At 42.5% G+C, this 23,587-nt stretch overlaps 1 protein-coding gene across 13 annotated transcripts in view; it reads left to right on the top strand.

Moving 5' to 3' along the window:
* Positions 1–23,587, top strand: part of ZNF536 (zinc finger protein 536) — a 357,464-nt gene that overhangs the window by 229,827 nt on the left and 104,050 nt on the right. The window lies entirely within an intron of this gene.

Here is a 23,587-nt window from a genome sequence, read left to right as displayed (position 1 = left end):
TATCTCCTATTTTGTCAGCATAGTTCTTGTTTGAAAGAGATTTTAGAGTGTAAATCCTCTGAAAAACAGTATCACTTTAAAAAGCAGAGTCAACAAAGGACACAAAAACTCCTGTAATGCTCGTTTCACTTAACCTTCAAACTAATCAGAAAACTCATTGTCAGAGCTAAACATGCATAATAAAATGTATTCAAGTTAAAAAGAAAAAAAAGAAAAGAAAATGTGATCAACAGTTTTAAAGCCTGACAATTTAAAATGAAACCCTAAATCTGCAAGCACTTAAGAGTGGTTACCCTAGTTAACTTAAGGTTAGTGGGAGCTTTGTTTGATTTTACTAGGATAGTACCTGTGCTTAAAGGCAGAACCCCTTCTTCAGACCTCTCTCTGCATTTCCAAGTGTATTAGTTGGTCTGATAAAAACGTCCGATTTTGCCTCACAAAGTTTCTCTCACTTGTATTCTTAGAGCATTTTGGCTTCACAATATTGTCATTACTTAAACTGAATCACGAGCCTAAGTATCTGCATGGCCTTACTTGTAAACTTCTGTGTCTCAATGCACTAAGAACCAATTCAGATGGTTGGAAATATTTCCAGGTTCTTCAAAATCAGCAGTTACATTACTGTTATCTTCAAAATAGTTGATAGTTGCTTTAATTTGCAGCTGGTAAAATCCTAGTTGGATTTTTTTCTTCCCTATTTGTGGAGTACAATCAATCAGTTACAAAAAAAAACCAAAAAAGGCAGCACAGAAATTACTCTCTAAACAAACAAGTAAAAGAATTGGAAAACTAAGATTAGTTGCTTTGTACAAAAATATCTTTATACTTCTTCCCAGACATAAGATTTTTAAAACAACAACAGCAAAAAACCCCCTCTAACATTATTGAAATGAGGTCATGTTACTTCCATTAGTTTTTTGTTTCATCTTCCAATCAATTCAACAGACATTTTATGATGGCTTGAGTTTGTATGATTTTAAAGACCATATCCCTTTCACAAGCTCTGCCCAGTGATAATGGATTTGACTTGAAGTATGAAGGAAAAAAAACCAACAAAACAACAGAAGCCTGTCTGTTCTACTTTTTAAGCCATTTTTAAATGGAAAATGCAGTGCGAGTCCTTTCTCCCCCCTCCAAAAATAGCTTTTTAAAATTCTTTACTGACATACTATTGAGTGTTTGCAGAATATAAGTATTAAGGTTGACTAAATATTTCATTTTTCTTAGAATCTCACAGCAAAAGTGGATGAGTATGAACAACCCCTGTGTCAGTAGTTCTTTTTTTATTTGGCTGGCTTGGACACCGCCCACTCAAAAGCAGTGTTTTGGGGGAGTTTTCATTTTCACAGTGACATTTTGTACTGTGAAATCACACTCCATCTGTGCATGCTTGTGCAGGGAATCTCACCTGATGTTTCTGCGTTTGCAGATTAGCCATCAGGAGCACCCTGTTCATTTATTAGCCTTCCTTCCCTCTTGCACAAATCCCATGACCTTAGTCATGGTTCCTTTTGTCTCTCCTACTGCCTGAGAGATCAGAAAACTTGAGACCCACCTCCAGCACCCGATTCCAGGGCATGAGTCTTGTGTTCCTTTGTATTTTAGGAATCTCTGTGCATTTGCCTTTCTTTTTACAGCCAGTGATGTGTGGGTTGTTGACATCTCAAGAGAGAACACTGATACACTTGATACAGTCCTTGCACAATCAAGACAGCAAGGCATGGTGCTCTTTCTACAGTCAGAATACAGTGGAAATAAAATATCTCAGCTTCAGTTAGCTGAGATTGCATCTTTGATTGGCCACGCTGATTGAGTTAAATTTCTGGCTGCATAAAAACAAGCTGGGATTTTCAGTGATCCATGTGGATCATTTTTAGTTGGCAGATTTTACCTTAAGATAATGGATCAGGTTTTAAGCACAAATCTTGGCACAGAAAGGGTTTAATACCTCAAGGAGAATGCCGTGAACTCACATTGTTGTTTTGGAAAGTTACCACACGTGGGGGAAGCAGTCCTCAGTTTCCCTGTATGTAGAATGAGAGAGACCGATGATGTACACATAATTCATTTATGCTCCTATCATGCTTCAGGCTGTACGGATGAAAGACACAATTAGAAAAGAACCATAATTACTGCATAAAACAGAAATTTCCATGTCAAAATGCTGCTGAGAAAAATCAGAAATTTTTGTAATTTTTCTCCTTTACATATATAGCAGAATAGAAAAAGACGGAAAGAAAAAAATACCATTGATGAATTTAAGAGTTACTCCTGAACTGTACTTGGTTTTGGAGTCTCAAGTGACTATACCTAGGAGCCGATCTTGTTAATCTTTGCTACCACGCAGATACTAAGAAGAAGACAAGGCTTTCCGTGCTGCTTGGCAGCCAGTAGCCCAGCGTGGAGGGGAAGCCCAGGGCCATGGCTTGGTAGATGTCTTGAGCATCCACGTCCCTTGCTTTCACAGCCCTTGCTCATTCAAGAAGTTACGCTTGGAGGTTCTAGACCTACTTTGTATTTTAGTTTTGGAAGATCTGTTTTCCGTTCTGTTTATGCTCTTCTCTTTCTCTGCTTGCCTTCCCATGTACACGTAAACGTATCGCCGTGATGTTCTGCCTCCTGTTCCAAGTCATTAATTCACACGTGATTTGCACAGCATCTATTTATGACAAGACCCTTTCCTTTCTCTCTTTCCTCCCCTTTAAATTTTTCTGCTTTGTGTCTAAGATGGTAAAATTTCCCTACTTGCATTTTCTGCTTGGGAAGTACTTAGACTTTCAAAGAAGAGCTGGTGGGCTACAGAACTATTGGCCAGAGATAGTCCTGGGTGTTAGCTGGTTGCTTAATGGGTTAGTGCTATTGAACCCACACTGAATGATGTCCAAAAGTATTAGTTCCATGTTGTCTCTACAAATTTAATTTGCTTCCATTCTCGCTTGCTTTCCTCTGCAATGAATGCTGTTTTCTCCTGCGTAGGCTCCACCCCATTATTACTTCTTCCACTGTATGAAAACAGGGCAGGGACCTTCTGATGCATGGTAGGAGCTTTGGAGTTCTGATCCTGCAAAGGGCTGAGCACTTTCAGTTTCCTTTGGAGCAGAAAGTGTTCAACATTGCACAGAATTATTAAAATGTTCAGCATTGTAACTTTCTGAAATACCTTCCAAATGTGGAACTGCAGCACAGACAAGAGGGCTGGGCAAGGGGAAGATCAATTGTGGCAGATTATTACAGCTTTATTGTCACATAATTATAGTGTTCTACCCCAATGTTTAAATAGTGAATTTAGTTGTTGCAAATTGCTTATTGCCACAGGTGTCAAAACCAAAAAGATTATAATGCTAACCCCTTCAGAACTACCACCAACATATAAAAAACAGAAAAAGATTTTTAATTGTCTGCGGTGGCTTCACTTGAATCCTTATTGCAGCTCTTTTAAATTATGAAATCCATATTAAACAGAAGCAAAAGGCCTGGTATATCCAAGCTCTAGGACAGCTACAAGGCAATGGAAGGTCATCCTACTGCAGCAAATTGTAGTACTCCTGCCCATTTAAAGTATCTTGTAATGCACTGAAGTAACCCAACATTTTGTCCTGATCTGCAGTTGAAGGAATAACCAGAATATTATTTTCCTTCAAGGCAGAATGAAATGGTATGGAAGTTTTACTGCAGACTTTTCTTTACCCCAGTATGGTGATTTTGAAAAGGTTTCTTTAGTTTCAGTTAGGAGGTCCAAGGCCTGCTTTTAGTGTATGAACTGTACTGCCGAATGGGAGATCAGCACCTCGGCCCCACGCCTGGGTTTGAGCTGCACTTCTGGATGTTGCAGTGCCATTTGGATGGCAGTATCAAACCAAACTCATATGGCTTGCTTCCTTTTTTTAATTAACTGGGAATACCATTGATCCAGTGAAGTTTGTGTTGCTGGATAAAAGGGCTGGTCTGTGAATAGCATTGTATTTGCCAAATGGTTCGCTAGTCATTTCAGTACAAACAAATGGATGGTGTCTGTAAGTCTGCAAACACTGTTGACATTTAGCCTTGTTTATGTTACTTTCCTTTTGCTGCATATTTTTGGCTAGAAAAGATACTGTCTGAATCAACATTGACTTCCTAAGCAGAAGCTAAGGACCCAGTCTTGCATCCCTCATTCTCGATAAGTGGGACTGCTTACATGACTAAGGATTGCAGAATCAGGTCCTATGTTTATTTGACTTTAAATTTCATTGCTATATTCATGTAATTTAATTTGATTGTATTTTGTTGTATCAGAAATCGGTCAGGTACGACCTTTTTGTTTACTGTTGAAAACTTTTATTTCTTACCATTTTTCATATTGCAGTGTAACATTCCCATTCTGTTTATGTTTCTGGAAATTAACCCCTAAAATATCTGATACAGCTGAGTGCTGAGTACCTTCTATCTGCAGTGAAACTGGAGGCATTCAGTCCCTCCTAGCACCAGATCTGAAAGGGGGATTGTGTTTGCAAAAGGCGGCCTTGGTATGTGCCTTGATTTCAGACATCAGTGGCCAGCCGCACCAAGGCAAATCCCTAGCACAGAAAGGCTTTTCTTTTCTTTGCAGAGACAAAATAATGATGTAAGCTTAGAGCTGTATGATTTTACTCTTAAGTTTCATCTCCCAAACAATATATTCGTATTGTTTTTGTCATATCCAGGTCAAATTTAAATTATAATTTAGGATTAGGCAGAGGCATAGAGATGTTTCCAGGTCTTTCCAAAGTGAGACAATGCTCTGGTTTGTGTTTTGGTTCAGGAATATATATTCTTGTGTCTGAGGTATAGTATTTCCTATAACTACTCATAAACACGAACAATTTAGACATCCTTGTAAGTCAAAACTAAGTGTATGATTAAAACCTATTATGAGGCCAATTTTAAACAATTAATTTGACAGCAATTATGATTTTATGTTACAGGCTTTCAGAAATAAATAACCAAATTCATCTTTGTAATCTAGGGAAGTTAGGATATCTTTATGCGGAGATGATCTTGTTATGCACAGTATTGCATATCTGGAATTTCTGAGGTTTGCTCCCACCTATCTAGATACCTGTAGTACCAGGAATAAATAATTACCTGAGGCTTATTAATTGTTTCAGCAAATAAAAAAATATATACCTTAAGTGTAAACATTAATATATGTATACACAATACATCCACAATATATAACAAACCATCATAATAGTACAAAAATAGAGGTCCTGAATATGTTCTGTTATTTATGTGTTTGGCAAGCTTAGGGAATGGACTTTAGTGTGAGTGAAAATTCTCTTAACATTTTTAAGGTTATTTATTGTCATTTCTATTTGAGTTTTTAATGGTCCTGTATTTTGTAATGCTTTAGCAGGAAAAAATACTGTAGTTATCTTTTTTCATATTCTTTAAGCAATATTTCTAGCTTAATATATTGTGCCCGGTTTTCCCGTATTAACCAAGAAAGACAGTAAAATTCAATGAACAGCACTCTGACATCCACGATTTAAAACCTGTGATTGAAGTGAAATGTGTAAACTTCTAGTGGGTTATCATGTGCTTTGGAATAGAGTATTGTTGGAAGTAATTAGAAAATACATTAAGGTTTCCTGGTAATGAAGGTATGTAAGTTTTAATAATTGTTGCTTTCTGAATAAGTGTCAAACTATATCTTTAAATGTATATGGAGTTACAAGTTAGGTCACTTCTGAATGGAATGTAAAACAATACTAAAATGCTTCAATAACTTATCTCAGTGTTGCTAATAAAAAAAAAGCTGTTAACCATTAGTGCAGTTTTGAGTCATTTTGTTAATACATTCAAGAAAACTCTCTGAGAAACTGTTGTACCTTTTGGTAGACCAAAGACCACTCGTGCAATCCACAGTTGTTTGGTGCTTTGAGAGACAAACTCTGCAAAGCTATTTGTGGGCCTTGTAAAGGATATTTATTAAAAATGCAGTCTTCTAAGGAAGGAGTGGTTTGTTGTTAGAACGATGCCATGTATGGTTAGGCAGGTATATTGGGGGGGGGCATTATACTTGTTTCCTCTGTCACAGAAAATGTCTTGGGAATGTGGGACCTGTTTCTCCTCTATCGCTGTTAAAATCCAGCAGAAGTTTTTGTGGAGGCCACTGGGTTAAAAATGAGTAATGTGGGATGGATTAAGTGTAGAAGTATTAACACCTGGGTGCTTGGCCAGGGCAAACTACATACTTGGGTGTAGTCCTGCAGCTGGAAATATAGCCTTAGTGAGTCATGGGTACACAACGTCTATCCCAGTGGAGAGATACCAGGAGCATACAGCCCGTGAGTGATCTTTCTTGGTTAATCTTGCCTGGCCTTACATTAAGGCACAGTCTTCGGTACTGCAGATAGCACTGAACTCTCCTTTTTGTTTCCCATGGAAAGAATGTGCGATAAGCATCCTGAGACTAGCCTCCCTCCTCAGACCTGTGTACGATCCACCCAAGATAAAGCAAGCGTAGGATAACAAGCAACCAGTTGCATCAGTCCCAGTAGTATCACTCAGGTCTATGGTAAGTGTTTCCAGGATGGGACCTGTAAGAGGTGGCCTGTCGTTTGGTGCACCGCCGAGTACGCAATGGAAGCTAAAGGAAAACATGACTGTGGCTCCCAGTGTCACATCTTCATTAATGCTGTCAGTTTTGAATAGCATATTGGTGCTTTTTATTTATTCCACCAAAACACCATGAGTCAGGACCTGACATTTTAGTGTTCTGTGTCATACTGAGAAAAATCTGTAGTTCAGCAGTAGGACAATTATATTATTTTGGAAGGGCTAGAAATAATACAGCATTTGTGAGACAACTGTAACATTTATCCAGACTCAGTGTGAGATTGTTCTTCCTTTTATTTGGAGAGCACTTCCAAAAAAGTATCAACTAGGAGCAAAGAAAAAAAGAGACAAGAAAAAGTGGCAATTATGAATCCATTTAACCCCCATAGGGTATAATCTCATCTTGTGTAATACCGCTGGCTGTTACATGCCTAAACTTCTATGCAGTGAGCTGTGAATATAGTCCTTATTGTCCTGTGGGCAATATGACTAAGGAAAAAATATCTCTGTAATACAATGGAGCATTTGTCTGAATGGCGTAACCTAAGGTCCATAACATCAAATCTAAGTTGTAATTATACAGCTGCAGTCACACCACTCAAGTGAAGGCTGTGTCAGCACTTGTATTATATAAGAAATCCTGTTTTCAAGGGTTGATGAGTCATATGCAAAAAACATTTCTCGCTAAACAATTGTTCTGGTTGTTCCGAAGCAACATCTAGGTACTGGCCTTGCCCCAGTAGGATGTGGTCATGTCATGTCTTCTGCAATATGCCATGGCTTAACTTGGCAGTTTATTTTGCTAATGAACGTATCTTTTCTGAGCTAGGAAATTACCTAGAAGGTTTGGGGGTTTGTGCATTTTTATTATTGTCAAAACATAAACTATGGATGGGGAAGAAACCCAGGGTGGGTAACGTGTTCACTAACAAGGATTATAACAGGTGAAATGCATCTTTCTCAGAAATTATAGAATTAGAATTTTTTTCCCAACTTGCCATCCCAGTGTTGATTTTAAGTTCTCTGATCTGAACACTTCCTTAGAAGACCCGGTCACAATTTTATTTTTTGACATGCCTTGAAATTGAGCCTTTCAAGCTCACAGTAACTGTTACTGCCATTTGAAGCAGCCACACATTTGCTGGTAAGGAGCAGATAGGAAAGAGGTTTATTTACAGCACTACCACAGAGGTGAACTAGGAGCACTATGCATCCCTCCTGCACGAATGTAAAAGGAATACACTTAGGATTGAGACCAAATACCGGAAACCACAACAATTTCTCTACTACATGAAATTTCTAGATAGGTATGCTGGATGCAAGTGACTTCAGCTAACAGATGCCCCTGCCTGGAGCATTGCCATTCACAAACAGGTGTTCCTGAAGCCACCCTCACGGCAGGCATTTGCACCCAAGTCGCCTAGCCCACCCCGTTGTCCGTGGAGCAAGATGCAAGCCAGGAAGTTTCTTTAAGCCATTCTCCTCTGATCCGGGGTGTCTGTAGCCCCGTTCCCTGCATAGAACAGCCATTGTTCAGCTCACAGAGCAACAGTGGGGTAGAAAATAGCATGCCATGCTGGGGATCAGAGAGGGAATTGTTCCTTAATTATCTCTTACTGAAGGAAAAAACGCAAGGCATATCCTGATATGTGCCATGACTCTGGCAGGACGCAAGTCTTTTAAGTAAGCTTTGGGGAGGGGGGCTCACATTCAGAGGCTGGCAGCCCTCACTCCTCCTGCAGGTCTACCTGTGATTCGCTCACTGACCATGGAAAAAAATAAGTTTTCTGCTTTGGATTCTCCATTGTGAAACAGAAAATAATAGTACTTATCTCCCTGGTAGGATTGCTGTGAGGATGAATGAATTAATTAATGTTTGTAAAGTACTTTGAAGATGAAGAACATTATATAAGTCCTCAGTGTATAAATGCTTCCTCCTCTGATATAACTACAGTAAGCTATAAAAATTTATTGATGAAAATAAACACACATTGAAAATATGCGTTGGGTGTGTATATCCCTTCAATAACTCAGAAGCGTTCATGAGCCTGACTTCCCGAGCAGCACAGTGCGGCGAACCCGGTGCTGAAACCTGCCTTCAGCCTCAGCCCCTACCTGTGCCAAGCAGCCGGTGCTCGGGGGCTCTCTGCACCTGCAGGAGCTTTGCCATATTTTGGCCATAACATCTTTCCACCAAAGCCATGAATTTTGACCTCAGGGCTCTTCGCGGTGCCAGCTGGGTTGAGCCGCCGGTTTTTGACCATCGCCGCAGCACACCAGCCCCAGCCGTGTTGCGGAGCAGTGCAGCACCCGCGCCCGAGGCAGTCAGTGGCTCGGCAATGTGTCCAGCGGGATGCTCGGCCCCCTCCCACCGCCAGCCTCCGGCTCCTCCTGTCCTGTGCCTGCGCAAGCAGGCCCTTGGCAGGACCGAGGACCTGCCACGCTGTCTGCCACGGTTTGTCCCCTCCTTTTCAGCGTCAGTGTGATGCTCAGCGTTCGGTCCCTGCGGTTCTCGGCAGGTCACAGTGTTCCTGCTCACACTCGCCGATCTGGTGCCTGAAACAGGCTGTTGTCTGTTTTTTAATTGAATGGCAGTGCCTTCAATTCGCTACTTGTAAGGTAAAATTTTTATTGCCTGCTTTTCAACATTACCATCCTACATTAGTTCTTACTGCTTACTTTATATTATTTCTCTTTTTATGCAAGCCAGGAAGTGCGTTTGATCCCGAACAGCTCACATGTATAACAAAGGCAAGTTAAGAGAATGCAGGGAAGGAAAACCAACACTTCAGCCATATAGAGATGGGCCATTTATTGAGAGACATAAGAAAAGGTTTGTGCCTTGAAATGAACAGGGTAAAGATGAAATTCAGGATTTCTTGGGGGCTGTCCTCGGTTCACAGCTGCCGCATAGATCAATTTGTGGACTTTAGGAGAAAGGACCACGTTAGCCCTAATTGTGTCCTGTTTCACTTGTCACTTTGCACAGCTAACCCTGTTCCTGTCTGCGCACTTGGTTTTCTTTTAAATCCTTTCCAATCTTCCTGGTAAACCTGTTGCTGGTTTAGCCTGCCAGCTGGAGTGCAGGGGAGCTCTGTGGATGCAGGTGGGAGCTGCGGGTGCAGGTACTGCACTGGCACAGGCTGGTGAGCCCCCAGCCCCACTCCCCGCCACAGGCAGCTGAGGGCTCTGCTCTCCCTGCTGAGAGTTTGAAGAGGGTGACAGCTTTTGCCCAGCAAAGTCTGCTCCCATGCCATGTTCACCCAGTTGCCAAACACACCGAGACGCATCACTGGCACAGCCAAACATCCCCAAACTCTGACCGGCACCAACATGCACCCAGCGGTGTGGCTGATTTTTCTGCCCACTAACACAAGAACTGTTTAATAATAGGAGGGTTTATGGGTGTATTCACTAATCATTATATAACTGTACATTGGGGTGAAAACGAAAAAAAAAAAACAAACCAGAAATACTTTCCCAAAGGATAGAGGTGGGAATCCCATTAACGTGATGGCTCCCTCTTTAGTTGCCAAAATGATTGACAGCTGGATAAGGTCAGAAGATGAAAACCAAGCCATGGGGGACAGAGCGGGGAGTGGAGGGGGCCAATCAGTTGAATAAAAAACTGAGTGTCAGTGCTGGGGAAGGAGAAAACCGGCACTCCCACTAGAAAGATCCTCACCCTCTGCTCCCCTACTGTTTGTTGTGGAAAATGCTGCAGCTTAATCAGAATTATTTACAAGATAATGGTCCATTGTTTGTAGTAAGACAGATGCTGTCTGTGGGAATTTGGTGTTTTATGTTCTATGCATTACAGTGCCATTGCTGTGTACAGATGGGATCACAGTGGTATTGTTGTTATCCACTTTTTGGAAATTTGGAGGATCCTTACCGTGAAAGGAGGATCCTTAAATAGAAAAAGAAAGAGTTTTCTCGGGCCCAGAACTGAGATTTCTCTTAAGGTAGAGCTGTGTTTGTACGTGTATGAGAGAAGAAGAGGACAAGGCGGAAGCACTTTGCTTGAGACCTATAGCATGAAGGGTCCGTAGGCTGACTTGACTCGGTGGTGGTGGACATGGATTCAACAGATGGATCGATCCTCCGTGTCTTTCCAAAGGCGAGGAGATACGTTCTGGTGGGGTATGTCGGTGCTCCCTCCTTTGCTGGTGGCTTGGCAGAGTCAGTTGCTTAGCAGGTGGTGTGAGAGGTACACAAACATGTCTGTGCGAGAGTAGGGCTTGCCTGCTGAGTAGTCGTCCTCTGGTTGTGCAATTGCAACATGTGGTGTTCCCTGCCATCCTCCCCTCCTGCAAGTTAAACACTGAGCACTTCTGTTTCACCAGAAAACTTCATCCTGATGATTTTGTGGGTGAAGCTGGGGGAAAGGAAAACTAGATTTTCACTGGATTCATACTGAAGAAAACCTCCCACCAAAAACCCAAAGAGAAAAATCTTTGTTTATTTAGAAGATCAAATGCAAGAATTTTTTTTTTTTTTTAATCCCAGCAGAAACTGTTTCCGTAAGCATGCCCTTCTGGCCGAAGTAGAAAGTTCAGTATGGAGGCCTAGAGCCTGGCAAAGGGGACAGGCCCGTGACATGCAGGTGGGTGACCCTGTCCCACGTGAGAATCACTGCATCCAAGAAGAATAGGGAGCTCCGGTGAGGCCAGTGGAGATGGCTACCTCCATCGGCATGTCTGTCTCACTGGCTGCCTGGGTCTGTCTCAGCAAAGCGTAGGGACCAGCAGCACCCACAGCTTTTTCTCATGACCTTGGGATGAGAGGACAAGGATTGCGCCGTGCACAGCTCTGCAGCGCTGTGCCTCTCTCAGGAGCAAATCCTGCCTTGCCTTTTCTACCCAAACCACCATAGCCTGTGAGATGGGAAGTTCCTCCTCAGGTCACTGCCCTTTGGAGCAGGACCTGCAAGCAAGGTGCAGGACAAGGGGTGGAGGGTGTCTGGGTGGGTGTGGGTGTATGTGTGTGTGCACGCACTGCCTCTCTCAAAAATCTGCTTTTAGTGTGCAATAGCTCACATATTACCTCGGCAGAGACCGGTGTGCACCAAAGGCAACCAAGAGACGACAAATCACCAGAAAGGCTCCAGAGGGGATTTTGAGCATCCGCGTCTGGTATCCCAAGATCCATTAGCTTTCAGGTAAAATGGAAAACAATGACCGTCTTTTTTGTATGCAAGATAATTAAGCTGTCTTTCCATCACTGCAAAATACCTGAGTTTCCCTGGAGAAAGCAGAGGGCCTGGGGACGGGGTGTGGCTGATTCACAGTTCTGGGGGTCCGTGCAGCTGGAAATGTGTTTCCAACATCAGCACATCCTCCTCTGGGTGGGCTCTCCCTGAAACGGGTGGTGGGAGGAGGCAGGTCCTGAGTCCTCCCTTCCCTCTGGGCTCAGTGTGCTGCCAGGGACAGAGCCGATAGCATCAGATCACAAGTGGAAACCACTTTGCCCAAGAAGAAGGATCTCCTCTGGCATTTGTGAAACGGAGTTTTCCAAGAATACCCTTGAAGGGTTAGACTGGCATGGAAGATTGCCATTCCTGAGTGATTTCATTTTTCCTAAGCATCTCCAGTGGGATCTGTACAGGGAGCTCTGAGTTTTTTCCTGCAAGTCAGCTTTTATTTGCAAAATCTTAATTTTGTATTTCCTGACATTTAAACTTTTCCAGCCTAATGTTCTAATAAGGACTCTGTCCGTCCATCTAAATAAAGCTTTGTTCTAATGAGGACACCATCCATCTCCCGAGATGGAGCCATAACGACTTCCAGCCTCAGTGTAATTTTAGCTAGGCTCCCTTCCCCACCCTCTGCTCCCCACAGCTCTTTGTTTGGGGTGTAAATTATCTGTTTTGGGACGAAGTTGTGCAGAATTTCATTTTGGGTCAAGTGACTGAGCTATTGTGTGAGCCTCTGCTTTCTCTCTGAAAAGGGGGATTTTGCTCACTCCCAGTTGTATGTTCAGTGCCTGCTTATTTGCAATTTCTGTTCATAAGACTGTGGGTTTTCATGCCAACGATTTTCTGTTTGAGTTATTGGAGTAGGGAGGTTGTGGGAGCATGCCAGTGTCAAAGGTTGTCGCTCGAATGATAATTAATAACATTATCTGACTGATTATGTGTTTAGATGTCCAGAATCAGGAGTGAATTGAACTTGTTAAATTTAATTCCTACCTCCGAATATCTGACTGTTTCCCGTGGCTGGGAGACTGGCGTGCTCACCAGTCTTGCATTTGCATAAAGGACAAAACCGGGAATTTGAAAGGGCAACAACTAATGAGGATTGCTGAAATTCTGGGCTTCTGGCGTTCATAGGGCTTCTCCTACGGCACCATCGCTCTGCGAGCTTTCACCAGGGAGAAGAAAGCACAGATCGGGTGCGTGATAATGTTTATAGACCCCAGTTTCATTGTGTCAGTCGCTGACTGAAACGTCGAGTCATTTGAGATTGGAGATTATGTCTTTTAAGGTCCCAAAGAGCCGTTTCACATGCGACTGATTACCTCTGTCAGAGGCGGGAGAGCTGGGTCCCACCTCAGTGGGTGGGATCTGAACTCATGCTTTCAGAGGTCAATAACAGGGTTTTTAGACCTTTGTGCCTCTCAGTCCCTTATAGCCAGACCTTTTCTGTTAAAACTGTTTAAATTACAAACCAGTAATAAAAGGATCGTATGTGTTTCCCACTGAACAGGTTCTTTAAGGCTATTATGATAATTAAAAACATATGGTGCCTACACAAGTCAGAGGGAAACCGCAGATGTACAAATTAGGTATTATATAAGGTTTTTCTTTTTTGCCCTTTCAAAAACAACAAGCCAAAGAAGTACAAAGAGATAAAGATGGAAATTTTTTTGGAGGTGGTAGGTAGCGGTTTGGATTTTTAATCATGAAATATGTAGACCTCCTTTCTTATACATAATCAGAGCAAACTCTTTCTAATACACAGGAAGAAAAAAACAGTAGCGTAAGACTGCAGTATTTATGGAAGGAATAAGGAAACACTTTGTTTCATGCAAGTTATTGGAGACCAGGAAACCTTTTGCATTTTTTATGATGTTTCTCTGCACAGACACGGAGGATTATATTTATTAAATATTGAATTATATTGAAATTGGATTGATGCAGCCAAAGAAGGACATTTCTTTGTATTCCATTTTTTCTCCTTTTAAAAAAGGGAAATGTACTAATATTGATTGCAGTACAAGTAGTCATTTGTTTTAATTTAAAAATATAGGATTGATTTTGAGAAGGTGATAAATACTGCTAATAAAAAAATTCAAAATGGGGATTTATAATGATTCTCTGTTAAGTCAATGGTTTAGTGAGGCTAACTTATAATAAAAGTAGAGACATGCTGAACTATCCATAGCTAATAGGTTATTTGCCATTTGCTAGCGCTGCAAACTTTCCTTGGTTTGCTGGATCCTGCTACAAAAGATAAAATTTATATCATCTAATGCTCCTCGCTGCTTGTTGTGTCTTTCTTGTGCTAAAAATGGGCAGCTGAGGGTCCGCTGGCCAGCTGAGGGGCCTCCTCCATACACAGACACAGAGAGGGGCAGGATCCAGGTGTGGCTGCGCTGGGTCTGAAATTGGTAGTTGTGGTGGGTCTCAGCTTCTCTGGTGGTACAGTGCAGCTCCACAGGTTTCGGGGTCCCTCAGCCTCTGCGTGGCTCTTTCCTCGTGGCGCGCAAGGTGGGCAGGTCTCAGCAGCACCTGAAGTAGCCCCGAAGCCCTGTAACTCGTAGCCGTTGCTCTGAGCTCCATGGCTCGCACAGCACCAGCATCTGCCTCGCACCTTGCCCTGCCTCGAGCTGCAGGAGACCCTCCTCTTCCCCCGGGGCTCAATGCCTCCTTTGTCCCTGCAAAGAGCAGGACAGCAGCAAATCTGCTGTTGTGTGCCACGCCGGGGGTGGGCAGACGGCGTCCCACCTGCACGGAGCACCGCAGCCTCAGGGATGAAGGACTTTCCTTGTCACCGCTCCCGGGGCAGCACGGCACGGAGAGCATCGTGGCACTGTGCGCATGGTTGGGCTTGCCTCTCTCCTACCCTGACCAAGGGGATGCTGTCGGCCCACCAGCCCCAAGAACCACTCCCTGCCTGTGGCAGCCCTGCTGCAGTCCGGCGTGGTGGGACTCAGCCCAGAGGACACCGAGTCCTGCCCTCGGCAGTGCCACCCCTGGGCAGGTAGCCCGCATCTACAGCAAGGATCTCACCCCAAAATGCAGCTGAGCATTTGGAGGCCTTTTGCTGTGTTCACTTATGTTTTGTTCTGTCTTTTAGCAGAAAGTAGACAACCTTGCTTTTTAGTCGTCCGTCCCCCCCCCAAAGAAACTTTTAGAAGAGGGGAAAAAAAAAAAAAATCTGTGGGAAGAGGAGAGGGAGAAGCCTGATGCTAATACTTCAGGTTTGCAGGAGTGGTGGCTGAGCCGGCATTTCTGAAGAGAGGCTTTTCTTTTATTGAGTGAGTGATAGCAAACTCAGTGTTATTTCGCATGTAGGTATTACCATTTTAACTTTTACTGAGGTAAAATAACACCTTGTCACTCAGTGCAAATACCAATCACAAAATGAATTAATTGTAATAACTGTTGTCAACAGAACAAAAGACTTGTTGCTTTCCTAAGCAGATTTCGGTGCCACTGATAACTGTATACAGAGGTTCCCATTGGGCTTATTCAGTGTATATAGTCAGAATATAATTTCATCTGTCTTTCTCTGCACTTTGTTGTAAAAGAAGTCTCAGAAATTGAGTTAAAAACCTGTATTTTTTACATATTGCTAAGTATATGCTTTTCCAGCACTTACACTTTTTTTCTCAAAGAATCCCTAAACATTTTTACTAGTCAATTAACACTTTTTTTGTGGCTAATTTATTAAAGAATTAACAAGCTTGTAACAGTCTGCAGAATCTGTTCGTTCACCTTATGCCTTGATGGACAGTTACTTTCAGAGAAAGTATGGGCAGCTTTTTTGCTACACAAAATATATTTTTGCAAATGTTACTTCTTTAGCCAATCATCTTTATCCAAAGCGAACAGTGCTATCCCAGTAGATCGGTGAAGTTTCCCTTGAAAAGGGGGGAAGAGAGAAAAAATTAGCCAAGAAAAGCAAAAGTCTTCGTACTTGTGCTAACCACAAATTTATTCAAATGAAGATTGGGGTGGGGAGGAGAACTAATTAACTAATTTCACAAAGGAGCCTCAGTACAGCAGGAATCAGTGCCAATATGCTATACTCATTTTGCATGGCTATTTAGCTTAATAATCAAAAATACTATAGCATATCCTCTATATTTTACCGCAAATGCTATGTATTTTCTTAAAGAAACATACATTAATATTGCCACCTGGGATAGTCATAGAGATCACTGCCAATGGAATAAACACTCATCAGGGACTGACCCATAGAGTGATCAAATGTCCATTTTGCATCCTTATTTAACAGAATATGTGTTTTAGATTGCTTCCCCCCTCTTCCCTTTCAAAGCGTACCAACAGGCTTCAGTACTCCCTGCCCTCCTTGGGAGCAGAACCACAAACTCAGATAAAATACTTGGAAAATTAATTATCTATGTATCTTCCCCCAGAAATAAGCCAGAAAGCAAGAAAACATCCCATGTAAAAGTCTGTTTGGGTAAGGCTCCCTGACCTGTCACTGGAGTGAAGGGGTGAGAGGCTAACGAAGCACCAGCAGAGCAGCTGTGTGTCATTAACCGGGCACCGTGTCCTCCTGCTCTCATCTCTCCCTTGATTAAGCCAGGGTGCAGCTCGTTGCCACAGCACCCTCTTTGCAGGAGAGCAAGAAGCACCCTGGAACCATGGTAAGACTTTGCTGAAACCTTCTCCTTTCTGAACCCAGGAGGGCTGGAGGGCCAGGAGCCCCTTTCTGGGCTTTGTAGCGGGTAGTGATATTGCCATGCAGCCTTGATGCAGGGATTTTCTGTGGTTTCTCCTCAAACCCTCTGCTGTCAGTAACATTCAGTCGGTCTGTCTTGCTGGCAACGGCTGTGTCTTCAGCCACCGGTCAGTCAAACATTCCTGCTTCTACTGGGACCTTGTTTTTTATGTGGGCAGCACCGCTCTGCAGCTGCAATAGAGCATCCCTTTGCCATAGCATGGGCTTGTGGTGCTGGGAAGGACCTACTCGCTCACAGCGCTGGAGGGGTGACATACGACTCAGTGTAAGCTACAGCACATTTGTTCTTGCAGTCTTCTCTTCTTTTTTTTGTTTAAAGTAAACAGTCCTGAATGTGCCTAAGTGATTTCTCTCTCATGTACTTCCCATGGCAGAGGCGACTGGAATATCCATGACAATGCAATTATGCTGCAGCTTGGGTAGTGTTCTTTCAGCAGCCTTAGGCCAAGGCTGTGGTTGCTCTTGCGTGGATGCACAGGGACATGGGAAGGCTTGTGCAAGAAACCCTCCCTGCAGGTTCAGGCATTCATCAGAAAGAAGCGGCTCTGGGAGGGAGTTGCTCCACGGTGCCTGGAGCTGCTGTGGTCAGGGTCCTTGGGCCAGGCTGGTGGCTGGTGTGCTGCCGCGGGTTTTGGGGCATCCTGGCTTTGTGCTCGGAGCAGCCTGCAGCCAGTGCTGCCCGGGTTCTGCTGCACCATCGCTCCTCCTCTCTGGTTTACAGCTTAGCCACAGAAGTAAGGTTTTAGGTGGAAGGAGTGACATGAATAAGGTTGACTTGCCTCTTTTCCGTACTCTAATGCTGTGCAGGTGGGGATAACAGCTCTGCTTGGGATGCAGCACCCATCCTCGTATGGACTTGTGGGGTGCTTTCAGGAAAGCCCGATGTTGGAATCCTGGGGTCAGGCTGGGCACGGGCAGCACAAACGGGACAGGAGGCCGTGTCTGTTCCCCCCCCGTGCCAAGCCTGGGAGCGTGTGCTGTGGAAGGGAGCAGGGAGGGAGAGTGCAGTGCTCTTTACCCCGCCGTCTGCTGCCCACCCCCCCGTTTACATCCCAGTAAATCTGTTTGAAAGACAGAAAGTACTCCCAGCCTCTCATATAACACCATCACTTATGCTGACTGGTGCTTTTTGCTGTTGTAACTTGGCCGTCGCATTCTTTCTCCACTGTTCCTTTGGGGCACTTTAGTGGCAGCGTTCCTCCAAAGTTGAGAATTAGGGTGCTTCCGATGAGATAGCCTCGGCCTTGGCCGGGAGCTTTCCGCAGCAGCGCTGGTGACTGGGAAGATGGGGACCTGCAGTACATTTTGTTGTCAGAAGGGCTGATTTTGGATTTGCTTCTCAGCTATCACTGTTCTGTGGTTTTTTTCTGGTCCTCTTTGGGTGATTAACTGCGAAAAGAAGCGTTTCTCGTTTCTGCAAGCCACTCCTCTCCCTGCTTCTTGGCACTAGTTGCTAATCAAAACAGGACTTTGATAGCCAAATGGCATTTAGCTGAGCCAAACACAGAGCTAGACACACAGGCTTCTTGTGATCAAGTGCTTTATTAATGTGAGGTTTAATGCAAGTTCATTTGCAGTGTGTGGATCCAACGGTAAACGTACAACAATCTAATTCTGTAGCACTATGTTTTATTTAGCAGGAAAATATTCCAGGGTATGAAAAAGCAGTACTCCAGAGCTATGTTTTGAAGGATTTAAAAAATATTATTAATTTTTGGCTCTTTCCAGAGCAAAGACATGTTAGCCTGTCATTTTATAAAGGTGCATGCTTTTTTTGGTTTTTGTTGTTTGTTTGTTTGTTTTTTTTTAAATCAAACCTGTTTCTAAAGTTAAACAAATGCAGAGTCCTAAACTAGTCAACTTTTACAGTATTTGTATAATTCGCATTCATGTGATACCAGAATATTCTGAGAGACATTTTGGGGAAATTTGTAAAATAAATGTGCTTGCTGGCAGAGACCTTGTATGCCAAGTTTTAGCCTGGGCTGCATTTTTACAGCTGAGTTATAAACCCCTGAAAAACAGGTTTTATAATGGAAATGCTGACACAACCTTAACCATAGCAGTGCTATCTGGTGCTGCTATAATATACTGTATGAAGAAATCAGTTCATTAGTTAGTTATAAACAAAGGACAGAGATAGTAAATTACAGTAGGTATTTCAGCAGTTTTCCTTATATTTATGACACAAAAATATGCAGCTGCATTTTATTTCTTGAGCCAGTATTTAAGGATTTCAGATTTAATACACATTAATTTGGTTATGCATATCGTGCATTTCAGTCTTGCTGTTCCCTCTTGTAGTTTTATTCATGGTATTTTCTTCTTTCTCTGTTGCTCATTAGAAAAATGTTAAAAATCCATTTTCGTCTGATTAATAATAAAGCTGATCACATGTAACCTAATTTTCATTCACTGCTGCCCCTGTCTGTGGAGTCATATACAAAGTGACCTTTGAATCACCACTGGGCCCATAAAGCACAATAAGCACCATTGTCCTGTCAAAAATTGAAGATGTTTTACATCATTACAAAATTTAATGTTCCATCTTTTCAAATGCACTACTTTTCAAAGGCCACATTCCAATTGAAGCTCATTAAAATCAGACTCAAGTTTCCTGTGGTGGGGATGAGAAAGAGTTTCTCATGCATTCGGAGTAATATGAATCACTCTTTTAAAACAGATATGGTTACATATTAGTTTTGAAAGGTACAGTAACTGCTGAGCCTCCACTGTCTGCAACAGTGAGGCTTTTGTACTTATAAATCTAATAACTGCCTCCTGATCCCTTGTACTTCATCCACACTGTATCCTATTTACTTATGAATAAATCAACTTTCTAAATAAAATTGTTGTTCAAAAGTTCAGGGGTTGAATTATAGGAGTCTCTGGCTCAAAGCTTCTATTAAGGTTTTAGCAGACATCTGTAAAACTCTTGTTAAAAACCCCCATTTTTTTCTTGAAACTCCTTCTCGAATACATTGGATTTGGAGGACCAAATTCTTCTCTAGAGCAATCCTTTAAAGTCTGTTGAATTACACAGAGGCTGAATTTGCCTCCTAATCTTATGGAATAATTTCTCATAGTGTTTTATTTATAAAGCAAATAGAACTTTGATAAACTGATGGCTGAAATGGGCTGTATGTTTGTAAGTATATTATCATGCTCGTACTATGCTAATAGAGTTATACTCGGAACAGTGAAAATGCTCAGGTATTCAATGTAGCATTTTTAAAAGACTAGTTGCCTCTCCATCCCACTTACCTTGTGAGAGGGGCTGGCAAGCTTCACATAACTCCATTTCCACAAACAAACAACAAAAAAAGAAAGTTATTTCGAGCCTTTTAAGAGTTAATGTCGCACTACTATATATACACATGACTGAATATTGTGCATATGAACGTACATACTGATACCCCATATATAAAGCAGATGTATATAAATATTATTGCACATTTTGTTTACTATAGCTATTACATGATCTCGTGTTACACAGAAAGAGTTTCATATATTGGTCATGTGAAATATAAACTGTGCTGCAAAACAGTGCATTAAACATTTTATGAAGAAGACAGACACAAATGTACGGTGGATACTATTTTGAACTGTTGACAAACCCTGGACATGTTTCCTCTAAGTTTATGATCGTGAAAATACAGCTATAATTTGCCAGGCGCTGTTGCAAGTGAGATAGAATGAGCAGGAATGTCAGTCTTTTATCAATATTGCATTAAGATGCTATTGCGTTTTCAATATTCCTAGTATAGCTCATTAACATGGTATATTAGCATAACACCACGTGATAAAGTCAGGTGCACGCCGTTCTCACATTTTCGTTATAACGTTTTTAATGCTTATGGTGATGTAAAAGAGTACAAACCCAGTCTGAGGTCTGTGGATATCAAGAGCTATATAAAAGGCAACTCTTGCATAGATCAAGAATATGGAATACCATATGCTGGTATTCCTGCAGTACACTGATATCCCATTAAGCATTGAGATCTTGCCAGCCACAGTTCAATCATATTTTTAATATAGTATTGTACAACACCAGACATTCTCAGTTCTCATATTCTGAGTTGTATTCTGTGTCACTGTATGCTGAGATAGGGCTGAACGAAATTCTTCAGCTTTCCATGGTAATAGTAATCTTAACCTCATTTAATGCACAACTAGAAGTGCATTTGGTTGATTCATAAAAATATAAATCACTGGATGAAGATGTTTTGTCTAACCAGTCTGTAATTGCTGGTGCTCTGACCTTCATCTGGTCAGTTGTATCGTTTTCTGCATCATGTTTTAATCTCAGCCTTTGTGGAGGTTCCTTCATTTGTTATTAATAATAATTATTAGTATTCATGATTTTATTAACTGGCTATATCAGTAGATTATTGAAAGTAGTAGGTATTTTCATTCTAGCCTATCCCCGGACGTAGATAAAATTAGCTGGTTTATCATCTGCTTCACATGGTTTGCTGTGAATGAAGTTTGGCGCTGGCCAGGTTTCATACCTCCTCCTGCCTTTCAGCCCGCCGCAGAGCTGCAGCCGCTGGAGGAGGCCCTCTCTCCCCTTTCAGAGCCGCGGCCTTCTGAAGAAGCACGTGAAACCTTTCCTCTTCCCTCTGTAAAGCATAGACTTTCCCTGTAAAGCACAGGCTTTCCCATTCCACCGTTTACAACTCATATGGAAATGAGTAAACTTTGTGGCTTGCTAAGGGCCGCTTTATGAAGTGCTAAAAGGCTTTAAACCAGGCGGACACCACGGCCGGCCCTGCTGCCGGAGGAGGCGGTGGGCAGGGGGGCATCCCAAAGGGCTTCGCTGCTGTGCCACCCACTGGCACCCTAAATTGGGACTGGTCCCTCGTAGCGGAGTAATTTACACCCTTTTGGGGCGGCCGCACCTCCGGCAGCCGTGGTGCCTCCAGGGGATGCCAAGCAGAGCCTCTTCTTCCAAATGGGGTAGGCTTTTCTGGGTGTGAGCCTTGGGGCAGGTTCCCCGCAGGGTGGTGGGTGCTGGGCAGTGATGCTGTGTTAGCTCTCTCCAGTGGCTGCGTCCGCCTGGTGTGGTACCTGCCTTCCCCGGAGACCCCTTCCCTCTGCGTAGAGAATCGCACGGCTCTTCTTTGAACATAATTTCTGGGTTTGACCTACAGTAACACCCAACTTCTGGAACTGACCTCAGGAACTGACGAGCAATAGATTGTATAAAATAAACCTTGAAATACTTTGCTCATGCTGCCTGACAAATGCTAAACTGTGCCTTTCCCACTTCCAGGATCAGTAGCGCAACCTCAGAGACCAAGAGTGGAGATTGCAGCGCTTGCTGCAGTTCAGTTCTCGGGTCACAGTCTCAACTGTAGTAATTAGTAACGAACATCTGTATGTACAAGAAAAAAGGGGCCACTTCTAATTTCTGTGTACTCCTAGGAAGAAACTTGAACAAAAAAAGGAAAACCAGATTGCTTTGCTCCTTTAACCCAGCTTGCACTTACTGAATCCATAGCTGGTACTGAAAGTACTTGAAAGGATTAGGGTATGTTATGAGGCATGCTATGGCATAACAGCTACCGAGCAGGCTGAACTGCTATTGTACATCAGCCAGGAGAAGTGGAAAAATACTGACAGCAAAGCTCTGAAACCGTCTCTTGCAGGGAGCTTTCCTTAACCATTTCTCTCACTTTCTGAAGAGCCCAGACTCGCAGGGAGGCTGTGTTCTGTCCTGGGTCTTTATTCCAGCCCAACTTCACTTTCTTTGTGTTGCTGATTGTCCGGCAGACATCTCCCAGTGCAGGAAACCACAAGGTTTGTCTGTCGAACGTGGGTGGCTGCTGGTAATGGAGAAGAACGTCCTCCACTCATGATGACAGCACGTGGAAAGAGTAGAGGATTGTTTCTTTGAGGAAAAACTTCAGTCAATCCATACTTGTCTAGTTAGCACAAGGCATTTAATCTGCATTTTCTGCAAACTTTATGTTTACATACTTTATTTGCCTCATTTAATTTTCTTAAGCAAAGTCTAGAGACAGATATATCTCTTAGGACCAGGTCTCTATTATTTCTCATTTAGAGCATTCTGCTGCCTACATTGGGCACCATTAAAAATTCAGCATTTGCCCTCATCAGTAATTACTTTGAATAGGAAATAGCATGTTATTGTATAGCAGGATACAGTGGTTACAGGACTGAGTGTGGGATGGTGCTTGCTACGTGTACACCTTTAATAACAGTACTTCTGCATCTGCCTGAAGCCTGTGTTTTCCATCTTATACTCTTCCATAACAGTGGATGCAAATGCAGACAGGCAATTTCTTTTGGCTTTAATGGGCTTCTCCCTGGACAACATAACTCCTTGTATTGTGTAAGCTTAGCTGGCAGTAGGTGCATTAACAGGGTCAGTAAAGCTGTTACGTCTGCAGAGTACACATGAATGAAGTTCTGAAATTCTCTAATAGGCACAAAAGTTTCAGGTTTTATGGGTGGAGATTTATCTTGATTAGCATAAATACATTTCAATAACAACTTACTGAATGCGTGATTTATGCGTCAGAAAAACAAACAGTTGGTATGTAAGCAATATGCACATTTCGGGAGAGGGGTTGCTTGCTCTTTGCTAGTTGTCTCATGTAAGGAATTTTTTTGCATCATATATGGTAGAGAGAAGGAAACCCTCTGCTACAATGGAGAAGACAGGTCTGTGTATACGTTTCAAATTCAGGATTGTATGTAGTGGTATGGATGGCAGAAAAGCCCAGTCAGCAGTGCAAATATAGATGTGCTAACTTGAAAGCTAATATCAAAATTAGATTTGTAACTATGTAAGGTGTAAGTCTGGATATTGGTAACCAAGATCCTTAGGGTCTGTGGTATATCTTGAAATGACAGGTACTGTGTTATTTGTACACCATACATCTGACCATGTTTCTGCCAGAGAGCAGGAAAGTCTACTGCTAAATGCTTCAAAGCCTTCCCCATCTCTTCAGAAACCCAGAAGATGCTCATTGGTGGCTTCTGCCCATCCTGTACACCCAGCTTATTCATTAACAGACTAGATCCTCATTATGATGATCTCATTC

Source organism: Haliaeetus albicilla, chromosome 10 (assembly GCF_947461875.1).
Source record: "Haliaeetus albicilla chromosome 10, bHalAlb1.1, whole genome shotgun sequence".
Lineage (NCBI taxonomy): Eukaryota > Metazoa > Chordata > Aves > Accipitriformes > Accipitridae > Haliaeetus > Haliaeetus albicilla.
Note: the sequence above shows the minus strand (reverse complement) of the source record. Positions and strands in the feature narration are given on the sequence as shown.